The sequence below is a fragment of the Mustela nivalis genome (assembly GCF_964662115.1).
Source record: "Mustela nivalis genome assembly, chromosome: 4".
Lineage (NCBI taxonomy): Eukaryota > Metazoa > Chordata > Mammalia > Carnivora > Mustelidae > Mustela > Mustela nivalis.
The window spans coordinates 33,567,061-33,579,727 of record NC_139023.1 but is presented as its reverse complement, the minus strand read 5'-3'; the positions used below and the strand labels follow the sequence as shown (position 1 = coordinate 33,579,727).

Sequence of the window (12,667 nt, the reverse complement as noted above, 5' to 3'; positions counted from 1 at the left end):
ATCTAGATACAGTAAACATTTTCCTTCTTAATTTCCAGACCACATTTTACAATATTCCAAATAATCTACTGCCATTATATGAACTACTTCGTGTGCTCTACTTGGTGTGAGGGACTACAATCTGTGTGTGTTGGCCTGGAGTAATGCACTCTCTCCACACTGTCCCTGTCCTCCCCCCTGCCCACCCCCCATCCCAGGAAAAAGAACACTCGCTGGAATCCATCCAGTAACAACCCTGGTTTTAACAAGGGGAATATCAGTTATTTTAGAAGCATTTCCTGGAGCAGTCATTTTTTTTAAAGAATAAAAGAAGTGGAATTATTTATTTTAGAAACGAAACTGAAGTTCAATTTTAACATGCCAAATGTCTGCCTTAGCAAAGTTTCTTTTTTAAATCTGTTTCATTACAAAAATAAATAAAAAGGGCCTGAGAACTAGGCTGTCCAGGACACTGTCAACCCAACTGTCTAAAAATTCAGTAGGGGACAGAGCAGAAGGGGACGATGAGAGAGGGGAAGACAAGTAAGAAGGGAGGCCATCAAGATCCACACATGGACCCGGATTTATAACCTGAAAGCTCACGTAACCGACAAACAGCAAGAGCCAATGTTCAAAATAAGGTTTAGCAAAGAAAAAAGCAAATATCCAAATATAAATGACCAAAATGATATACAACTTCAGGGGAAGGCTTCTGAAACCTGGAGTTCTTACCAAAAATACGAAGTCCAAAGCCCAAGTACCCTGACATACATACCAGGTCTGGGGGAGTGTCTGGGAAATCTTTGTTTTTTTTTTTAATCTGTCCCTACATGATGGTAGAGGCAGAGCCATGATTGGGAACCACTGGTTTTACTCTATTGCCTTATAGAAAAAAAGTATGGATTACTTCTTTTTTTTTAAGATTTTATTTATTTATTGTACAGAGAGAGAGAAAGAGAATGTGCACATGGCGGGGAGGGGCAGAAGGAGAAGAGAATCTTAAGCAGATGCCACCGTGAGCACGGAGACCAATGCAGGGCTCGATCCCAGGATGCCGAGATCATGACCTGAGCTGAAATCAAGAGTCTGGTGCTTAACCTACTGCACTACCAGGCTTCCCTGACATACTTTTATCATAATAATGGGTAACTGTCTTGTGAAGAGCTTTCCATGAATCATCACATTCATCCTGAAGTGGGAACTATTATTATATGCCTATTTTTAAACAGGGAAATTTGAGGCATAAAGAAGTCCAAGGGACTTGACTAATGTTACCTGGCTTTAAAATCAAAGGCCTGGGATTGTTCACTCAGGTCAGCCCCATATTTTCTTAGCATCTGGTGAAATGCCAGCAAGCCAAGTCTCTTTTCCGCTCTGTAGTCTCAGGATGGCCTATGGCTACCACATCTGTAACGTAACGTAGGCATTACAGTTTTTCACACAAAGCTTAAAACCCAAAATTCAGTCAAATTCTGCATTTAAGATACTGTTCTGGAAATCAGGTATGAAGTACGATCTGTTTAGAGCACTGGGAGGTATCTGGTCAGGTCTGCAGAGTTATCTTAATGGCCTTCCAACTGGAGATTAGTAAAGGGCACACTTCTGATCTTAGGAGCGGATGCTCCTTCATCAACACGAGATTTACCTAGAAAGAAGCTGGACACAACAAAGTCCAGCTCATTAGGAATTACTGCCAAGGCCTTCACACAACACCTTCTCACAACTTCAAGATTTTGTTTGCGTTACTGCATCTGCCCAGACTGCCCTGCCCTCCCACTCAGAGGTGCCAAGCGTTCGTCCTCTGAAGCCCAGCCCTGATACGACCTCCTTCTGGAAGTCTCCTTGGATGCCCTGGCAGAAATAATTATTAATGCCTTGGTGATTGTCAATGCTTCCCCTATCACACAGAGCAGGCTGACACTTACTTCAGGAATACATTAAGTCTTATCTTGTCAGGGTCTTTGAACATCTCACCTCCGCACCCTTATTCTCAGGTGGCCCCAAGACTTCCCAGTTCTTCCTCACCTCTCTCAAGGCTCTTCCTCAGGCTCCTCCTGAGGCTCCCTTTTGCATGACCACAAGAATACCAACGATGTTCACTAAGGCTTCATTCTGATTCTCCTCAGACTTCATACATATCTTTTGGTGACTTCAACCACATTGCCAGGCCCAGCTACAGGGTACTCTGATGACTCCCATATACCCACGCAGTACATCCCCCAGTCATTCATCAAACACTCATTGAGACGTACGGTAGGTCAAGTACACACCATGCTTTGTCTCCAGGCCAGACCCTTCCCTTGACTGCTCTATGCCCAACCTACATGAATCACCACTCCTGGACACCCAGGCCATTAATATTCTAACCCATTGGCCACCAGCCTAAGAGGCACATTTCTTCACATGTTCACATAGGTAATATTGAGATGTGTCTTCTAAAAAGGGCATCTTGAAAAATTCTGGCAATAGGGGTAGATGCCTGACTAGCTCAGTCCGTGGAGCATGCAACTCTTGATCTCAGGGTGGTTAAGTTTAAGCCCCACCATGGGTGTTAGAGATTGCTTAAAAATAAACTCTTAAAAAATAGTCGGGCAATGTTTTCCTTAAAATTTTTTACACATAGTATAATGGTGGCTCCTACAAACAATGGCATCTTAAAATGAACAGCAAAGATTATCTTAATATATTTCCCTTCCATTGTTCTACAACACTGCCGTTCACCAGAATTTTCTTCAATGATGGAATTGTTACTCAATACAATAGTAGCCTCTAGCCACATGTGCACTGAAATGCGGCTAGTATGACTGAGGACAATTTTCATTTTTAAATTTAAAAAAATTCAAAAAACTTTAATTTTAATTTTAATCTATATGTTTATCAATTTATCACTCCTTTTTGCATCTCAGCTCTTTCTCCTAGAACCACTTTCTTCTTCCTGAAGTTTTAGAAGCTTCTTAATAAAGGTCTGCTGTGACAAGTTTTAGGTTTTTGGAAAGTCTATTCTGCCTTTTTCTTGAATGGCAGTTTTGCTGATATACAATCAGGAGTATTTTCTTTTATGTTGAGAAGTCAGTGTATTATTCCCTTGATGAACAATCAGCCTTTTCTTTTTGGGTATTCTTAAGATCATCTTTATTATTTTGGTGTATTTAAGTTTTCCTATACGTAGACATGGATTTCTTTTTATTTATCCTAATTAGGTTATGTTGTACTTCCCTTATCTGTCCATTAATTACTTGAATTTAAGGAACACTGGTCATTTATGTCCTTCATAAACCCTCTCTGGATGTTATACACCAGATCTTCAAATTACCAAATTATTTCTAATTACCAAATTATTATTTCAACAGTTACAATTTTTTCCTTAGGTGGTGTTTTTGTTTGTTTATATTTTTCCAAATCTCCCTGGTCAATTTTCTTTTCAGTAACAACAAAAACACCTAGATTTATACTGCTTTTATATACACTCTTACCCCTCCTCCCCCCATTTTATTGAGATATAATTGACATATAACACTGTTATCAGTTTAAGGTGTTTAAGGTACAACATAATGATTCGATATTTATATATATTGCAAAATGATTACTAAAGTAAGTTTTATTAACATCGATCACCTCACAGAACTACCAATTTTTTTCTTCTGATAACTATTTTTTTTAATATTTCATTTATTTGGGGGGGGGCACACATGAAAGAGAAGGGGAGGGGCTGAGGGAGAAGCAAACTCCCCGCTGAGCAGGGAGCCAGATGTGGGGCTTGATTCCAGGACTCTGGGATCATGACCTAAACCTAAGGCAGAAGGCAGACACTGAACCGATTGAGCCACCCAGGTAACTCCTCAATGAGAACTTCTAAGATCTATTCTCTTAGCAACCTTCAAATATAAAAAAACAGTATTGTGAACTCTAGTCACCATGCTATGTATCATATCCCAGAATTTATTTATAACTAGAAGTCTGTACCTTGACCACCTTCCCCATTTCCCCCACCCCTCTCCTCTAGCAATCACCAATCTGTTCTCTGTTTCTATGAATTTGGGGTTTTTTAGTTCCACATATAAGAGAGAACATACAATATTTGTCTTTCTCTGATTTCTTTCACTTAACATAAAGCCCTCATGGCCCATCCAAGAGGTCACAAAAGGCAACATTTCCTTCTTTTTATGGCTACATAATATCCCTGGTTAATTTTTATCTCATGATTTGTGATTATTCTATTTCTTAAAACATTTCCAACATTATTATTTTATATTCTATATCATAATTTTAATATCTAAAGTTATCAGGGTTCTTTTTTTTTTTTTTAAGATTCTGTTTATTATTTATTTGACAGACAGAGATCACAAGTAGGCAGAGAGGCAGGCAGAGAGAGAGGAGGAAGCAGGCTCCCTGCTGAGCAGAGAGCCTGATGCGGGGCTCGATCCCAGGACCCTGGGATCATGACCTGAGCCGAAAGCAGAGGCTTTAACCCACTGAGCCACCCAGGTGCCCCTAAAGTTATCAGGGTTCTAAATGTATTGGTATTTTTGTTTATTTCTGGTGACTCTCACTCTTGGTGGTTTGTTTTCTAGAAGAACTAGAGATGTTTTATTCTGAACTCATGTTTGGTTGATCTGAGGAGAATCCTAAGGTCCAAAGAAGGGATGCCTTCCTCCAGAAAGGAACTGCATTTGCTTCTGCCAAAAGCCAATAGGCACAACCTACCCCAGTCACCTTAGGTTTTTTCCTAGGTCCTGGTGGAATGCAGGCTGCTCCACCTTGCCACACACCAAAGGCTTAGTCTCCAACCACAGTTGTGATAACAGCATTTGCCTCTGTGGCCACCTATCTTTTGTGGTTGTTTATATACAAAGCCCTCAGCTTGGGTTGAATTTTCCCTTTGGTGGTTGATCTAATTGAGGTAGGAGATTTTGGAAATGTCTTAGCTTCTGGGAGCCCATAAGTATATTAAAAAAATACTTTAATCCAGATAACAATGGGGAAGTGTGCTAGAGTATGCAAAACTACTATACTGCTGGAAACCTAAGTCCCCTACTACTGATCTTCCCTCTAAACCTACTTTTTGTCCTTTGTTCTACATTTTGCTCAATGACACCATTCACGCTCATCCAAATCTGAAACCCAATATGGCAGGTACCAATGACCCCTCTTTTCCCTCCACTGTCCCATGCACAAATAGTTACAAAGCTCCAAATCTTGCATGATCAAAAATGAGCTTGCATTTTATCTTTCTGATTGGCATGGCACCTAGTAGTATAATTTTAATCATCAAACGACAAGTAAAAAAATAAATGAAACTAAATTAAAACCCAAATCACACATTCCAGCCAAAAGATGGTGCTTTATGTGAAGGAAGCTTCGAACACAGGGAAGCGGAAGGAGAACTGAGTTTCATACAGATCGCAAAAGAACTAGAACTTTGGCATCAGAACCATAGTCACATTTCCAAGGGGAGGTTTAATTTTAGCCAAACAAAATTATCTGTCACAATAAATTAATGTTAATTTGCATTTTACTGGCTTTGTAGTTGTGCTTAAATTTACTCTATAAAATTGTCATTGTTTTATAGTTATGTAAGAGCTGAAGCGTAAGGAGTTTATACCTACTTTTATGCTCGAGTCTATTTCAACTACTTCATAATAAGAATATTTATGTCAGTACTGGGGATTTGTGAGAAATTTTTTCCTGTAAATAAAGAGGTCCATAAATTATTGAAATTTAAGGACTGCTGGTCTTTATATTCTTGACACCTTTGATAGTCGTCATTCTCTCCATAAATGAATACAGAAAAATGGAATACAACAGCACAATCAAGACATCATTTACTAAACTCCAATTTCTCCCCAATTCTCCAGCTGTTGGAATTAGCTTCAAACGAATGAATCTTTTAAGGCAGGAGGCTTTGTTTCTTTCCTCTAATAGTGGCAGTTTTTAGGATTTAAGACAAACGTTCTCCCCAGGTACTACAATCACCCGCTTCTACTGGAATCCATAAAATGGCACAAATGTACTGGCAACAGCGAATGAAATGTGTCAAACAAACGATGGTCCTCGCCTTAAGGAAGTCCATTTCCTGATTACGGTTCAATGACCGGGAATTTAGGTGAGTACAGCATTGTTGTTCTGAATGAGTACAAGAAATTCCCAATCATTTCTTTTTCACTTCAGTACTCTTATTCTGTATGGGCTGATGGGCTCTAGTTCCCTCAACCTTCATGTATTTCATTTTTAAAAGTCTCTCCCACCAAGATAAAACTTTCTCTTCAACAGACTGGCCTATGTGTCAACATCTTCTATTTCTCCTCCTACAGGGTCCGACTCCATCAGAACCAGAAGGGAAGTCACGGCATACCCAGGCCATCTGTTACCGGATAGAAAACGCTGGGGCCCAGAATGTTGAAAAGGCTCTGATGGGCACAGCCCAGAATCTGGTTGGACCCAGTCTCGCCCACCCAGTCCAACTCTGTAACTCCTCTGACTCATTTGAAACCACAAGTAGCTTGAACTAGGACTTCAATTTTATGACTTTGGTCATCATTAAACTTTTGTTGTTTTTAACAATCCAAAGAATTGGGCCGTTTGCTAATAATAGTAACTTGAGGATATCCACGGTATATGAAGAAACAACTTGAGTTTCAGGAAAAGAAAGTTTCTCAAATTCTGAAACCTCATTCCAGGAGTCTTTTTGGAAGTGTTTTGTTTTTTTAAAATGTTTTCATCTTTGTTTTTTAATCAGAGCACATTTACTCTAGGAGAAAATGAGATTGCCTGATTATTCAAAGAGAGAAATAGAACATTTTACTGAGAATTTAAAGACAACACCGTGACTACATGTAACTCTAATTCAGTAGCTCTCACATTCAGATCTAGGTCGGGGCACAAGAATATGCATTTTTTAACTGAATTATAGTTAACACACAATGTTACCTTAGTTTCATGTGTACAACGCAATGATTGGAGAGCTCTGTACTCCATGCTCTGCTCACCACGAATGTGGCTACCATCTGTCACCACACAACATTCTTACAACAACACTGACTGTATTCCCTAAGCTATGCCTTTTATTCCTGTGACTTATTCATTCCATAACTGGAAGCCTATATTTCCCACCCCTTCACCATTTTGCCCATTCTCCCACCGCCCCCTCCCCTCTGGGAACCTTCTGTTTGTTCTTTGTATTTTGGAGTCTGCTTCTGCTTTTTGTTTGTTTATTCATTTGTTTTGATTTTTAGATTCCACATACAAGTGAGATCATATGGTATTTGTCTTTCTCTGACTTAATCCACTTAGCCTAGCACCTTCTAGGTTCATCCATGGTGTTGCTAGAATATACATTTTCTTTGAAGAATTTATTTATTTATTTGGGGGTGAGGGGCAGAGGGAGGGGGGAGAGAGAGAGTCTTAAGCGGACTCCACACTGAACGCAGAGCCCTGCTCAAGGCTGTCTCACAACACTAAGATCACAACCTGAGCCAAAATCGAGAGACAGTAGCTCACCTGACAGCAAGACTATATATTTTTAACAAGCACGAGTGATGATAATGCTGGTGGTCTGCAGGCCATTTGACGGGAAACGTGGATCTATACAATTTAAGTTAATTTCAGTATTGTTACCTTATCAAAGAAAGGCAAGGAAATGAAAGAGGAGAGAGTAGTAGAGTAAGAGAAAACCCGAAAGACACGGTACGCACACACACACAGACAGACGTGCTGTTACCTTTCAAGCACGTGGAAAAGTGGCTTTCATGGAATCACATTCCTAAACTCTGACCTAATAAATTATGCTGAGAGCCGCTGCAGAGAATTTTTAAAAACAACTCAGAGCAGAAATGGTGTTCTCACCCAACAAACAGGTGAAATCAAAGGCCAGTATGGCGTTTAGCAGATTGCAAGGCCCTCGCGAAATATTTAATTAAGAAGCAATGCTGGCTCTAGCTGGAAGTCTCTTTAACCACAGAAGTGAAATCATAATTAATAGGATCACATCTTGTTTTCCCCCTGTGTCTGTTTCCTCAGGGCATCTATAATGTCTGAATTGAAAATGGAATGTTAAGTATTATAATAACAACATTTGTTGGGAAGCTCATCCTAATATTTGTAGTTCATAAGTGGATGGATATACCTTTATTCTTTTCATATTTTTTCAAAGAAATCTGAACTTTTTTTAAGATTTTATTTATTGAACAGAGAGAGAGAGAGAACACAAGCAGGCAGAGAAGCAGGCAGAGAGAGAGACGGGAAAGTAGGGGCCCGACCCCAGAACCCTGGGCTCATAACCTCAGCCAAAGGCAGAGGTTCAACCCACTGAGCCACCCAAGCGCCCCGAAATCTGAACTTTTAAAATTACATATGTTATCCATTTTTAACCAAATAATCCTGGCAAGCAAAACCTTCTGCTGGAAAGGATAGTTGGGAAAAAAGAAGGTGGGGGAACAGTTAATTAACTAACAATTAATTAACAGTTAATTAACAGTTAATAGCCCCTTCAATTAATTGAAGGGAAAGAAATCAAGAGTAAAGAAGTCAGGATTTAAATGTGGCTAAAATGCAAGTTGCTACTTCAAGGTGCAGATATTATATATTTTTTAATTTAATTTAATTTTTTGTTTTTTTCATTAACATGTAGTACACTATTTGTTTCAAAGGTACAGGTCTGTGATTCATCAGTCTTACACAATTCACAGTGCTCACCATAGCACATACCCTCCCCAATTCATTTTTAACTGATTTTATATCATTTTTTAACTGGGGGAAACCCAACAGACTTGTTTAAAAGAAGATGATCAGAGTTCCTGAGTATCCAGGGGACAGGGTCCCCCAAGTTCCACACACCCACCACCAGCCCAGCTCACTCATTCATTCATTCATTCAATCATTCATTCAGTCCTTTTTACTTCCTTTACTTCAGGACAACATTTAACCATGTTTATTTTATTTCTTACAGTCAAAAGAAAACCCTGATGTTAAACCAAGAAAGAAAACTTTTATTTACAAACTAATGTCTGCTGTGAGGCTGAATGCACCGTCTTCTTTCACAGACATGAGGGTGAAGCATTGCAGAAAGTTCACAGGCTTGGGACCCTGGGAGAAACGGGTTCAAATCCTGACTGCCTCACTTAGCTGTGTGACCCTGAGACTCATCATCTAACTTCGGAGTTCGTTTCCTCCTCCATAAAATGGGAACTGTACCCTCTACCTTCTGGGTGGAGTGAGAATCGGGGACAAGGTGGGTGTCCTAAGGGATCTAGCCCAGTGCCCGGCACACAGCAAGTGACTGGCTGACTGTTACTTCGCACTGGCATCCCTTGTACAAGGGCCCCACAATTTTTTGTCTGGGCAGGTGAGTCTAAAGCAAGTCTTCTGCAGGCGATTTGTACTCTGCTCCCGGCTGCGAAGATGCTCCCACATAAACCCACTCCTCAAACAATCGTTGAACACCAGACCCTGGGGAACTGGGTTTTCTTGTCTCGTAAGAACAGAGGAAAGGGAAGTCACTGTCCACAGGCTCTCGCAAAGGGACTTTCAATAAGCAATTATTCTATTGTTTTTGCTACCGTAAAAGAAGCCAAAGAAGTGACTTCCAGATTGGGATCAGCTTGTTCTAAGAGTGACAAACACTTGACTAAGAAGGGAGATGGTGGAGGGTGTAGACAGGAGAGGCGGGGCTGTCAGTGGGCTCTACCCACCGCGCCCACAGCACCTCTGATGCAGGATTCCTCCAGAAATCGGGACCCCGCCAGGACATGCCAAGAAACAAGTCGGTGAAGAAGCTATGGGTTCTAACCAAACTTCACCAGCCCTTGGGTAACAGTTGCATGTTCCAAAGCCCTCTTCCACGGCAGTCCTATCTGTGATTGAAGGAGAGGAAGAACATGAGGGACAAGGCCACTGACTCCAGAGCCACGCTGCCTGGGTTCAATACCGGGCTCTATCCCAGCCTAGCTGTGTCACTTTGGCCAAGTCATGCCAAAGGGGCATAAGGACAGCCCTAACTCACAGGGCTGCAGCAAGAACGGAATGGGTTAACACATGTAAAGCACCTGCCTTAGCTATTGTCATTACTATGAAAGCACTACCCCCTCCCCCATGACCAAGGCCAAGAGTACACTCTCTTCTCAGAAAAGGACGGCTGTGTTTCTTCAGAAAGCTACACCCAACTCAAGTTCTCTAAATTGAATTGTATTTTAGATACATTCGAAAGTCATTCTGGTTTGCCTATAGCAGTGGCTCTAAGCCAGGGTGGCAACCGGAGCACCTGGAAAGCTCGTCCAGAAGGTGCGTGTCCGGGCAGCGGGTCTGGTTTGGAGCCCAGAACGTGTATTCTGATAAAGCAATGTCGCTAGAATGCCCACCTGGCAGTGAGAAACGTTGGCTGAAAGCAAGTTCCAACTCTCCAAACCCAGCCTTTCTTGGCAGAGGGGTGGGGGAGTGGTTTTAGGGGGGTTCCAAGGGTAGTACTGCCTACCGAAATGTCCCTGGAACCCACTGGCTGCCGCTCGAAATTTCTTTAGCCAGAGTTTCCCATTGCATGATCAGAAATATATTTTCAGCTAGAAAAGGGACCAACGTGGGTTAAGCATCTATAGCATGGCTGGCCTTAATGTATGGCCCCTTCCTCAAGATCACCTTGTGGCCCTCACTGTACAAAGAAAGAAATCAAGGAGTGGGGAGATTCCATAGCAGAGCCGAGTTTCAAGCCTGAGTGGGTCAGACCGCTACACCACCACACCAGCCGGCCTATCAGCTGCACTTGGGAAGCCCGGACACGGTTCTAAATCAAGGACAATGAAATGGGACTGGAGAAGGAGCTTCAGGTACATCCCAACACACACGCCTCCCACCCCACCCCAACTCTTGTCAGGTCCTACTGAACCAGGAATAAGATGAACTTAAAGATCAAGGAAGGATCTGGATCCTGGCCTCTTCTTCCAGGAGAAGATTTTAAGGCAAATCTCAAATTTACCAAGTCTTAAAGCTACGTAGGTACAACTGAAAGGTGTTCACTTTAAATCTCTTTTTCCTTCATAGGCAAAAGCAAAGAAATAGAGGAATCACGGGAAATAGATAAAAATGGGGGACATCGTCCCATATACCTCAAAAAAGCTACCATGAAGCTCAAATAGGATCACAATATCCACATAACATGAGCTAGAACTTACTGAACTTAACCAATGCTGAGAATACATCACCTTCCAACAATCCCTAGAGATTCCCATTTTTCAGATGAGAAAACTGAAGTAGGAGGAGTTTAAAAAAAAAAAAAAAATTATCCAAACAGTTGGTTTGTAAAAGGAAATTAAAACCCAGGCTAAAAATCAAGCCTTTTCAACTCTTGAGTCTAGTACATTATTTTTTCTATAAGATCACTATGCAATCTGTCAAGTCTTATAAAGATATTACTTTCCGCCTTATTAGGGAATTTGCATGAGCCACCAAGTACCTCGAAGCTGCAGAAAAAGCAGAGGGAGCAGATAATCTATAAATTGGAATCTCACCCCTGGAGTAAACAAGAGAAGTTTATAAACCTATTTTCAGCTTAATGAATAGAAAATAAATAGAAGCATCCACAGAAAATGAAGGCAATCAAGAAATAACACTGAGAAAAACAACAGGCCTAAGGAGAAACAATGCTATTTACTGGGAAACATTAAGGATGAGAAACAGGAAAGTGATTCAGACAACTATAAGCCTAAGATTCAGGGCCCAAGGCAAACTAGTTGTAAGGAAGAGGGGTGGGGGGGAGGCAGGACAGGCAGGAGACGAGGCTCACAGGTGCTGCCTTCCTGGACAGGAAGGACAAGGGCAGAAGTCACCAAGCCACAGAAAGGAAATGACGGAGCCCTGCTGCCTAAGTGATTAGTCAGAGTATGAGCAACACCACATTTCCTTCCATTTCCCCTCCCTGCGAATGCTACAGAATTACCAGCCATTCCTTCTCAACAGACGGGATAATTTTTCTTAATACCAGATAGAGCACACAGAGAATTCTTCTCTCCACACTGCATCCCAGTCAGCAATGAGGAGGCCAAAGGAGACTTTGGGAAGCTGCACATGGCCGCAGAAAGAACCAGCAGTCCGAAGACGGGATTCCAAATGCGGTCCCACCAATGCCCTGGACTAAGCCACCTCAGGCAAACCCCTCGGCAACCACGACATCAGCATGCAAGTGAACAGTAGACCAGGTGATCTCCAAGAGGCAAATTCCGGTCACTAACTCCCTTCCCAGATTTCCTTGGTGTCCCTCTTGCCTGCCACGGACTACAGTGGGCTCTCCAATGTGCTTCTAACCTGAAGAGAGGGAGAGAGGAAGGAAGAAACTGAAAATGACAAATGCGTTTGAGCTTCAAAAAGTCTGTAAGAACTGGTAATCCAAAATACAAACAAGATTAAAGGACCTGGTAAAAAATGATATCTACCATTTATTGAGCCATTACTATGTGCCAGGTATGTACTGGCTGATTTAATCCTCATCACAACCCTCTAAGGCAAGCAGGTGAAGTAACCAGTCCAGGTGACAAAGCCTGTAGTTAAGCTGGGATTTGAACTTGGCCTCCAGAGCCTGAGGTCTTCATCACTAGGCACACAGAAATAACTCAGGAGTAAGAAAACCCAGCTAATTATATAACATCTCTTTGCTCTGTGGCTGAAATCCTCTCAACTGTATTACAGAATGCTGTATTACAGAGTT

General features: G+C 41.5%; 1 protein-coding gene and 1 long non-coding RNA gene across 23 annotated transcripts in view; one reads left to right on the top strand and one right to left on the bottom strand.

The window, feature by feature from the left end:
* Positions 1–6,540, top strand: part of LOC309863706 — a 36,019-nt gene extending 29,479 nt beyond the window's left edge. For all 5 annotated transcript variants that reach the window (XR_014311201.1, XR_014311202.1, XR_014311203.1 and 2 more), the window contains 2 exons: positions 5,940–6,082; positions 6,291–6,540. This is a non-coding gene — a long non-coding RNA (uncharacterized lncRNA). The remainder of the gene's footprint in view (positions 1–5,939; positions 6,083–6,290) is intronic.
* APBB2 (amyloid beta precursor protein binding family B member 2) overlaps positions 1–12,667 on the bottom strand; it is a 365,411-nt gene that overhangs the window by 301,512 nt on the left and 51,232 nt on the right. The window lies entirely within an intron of this gene.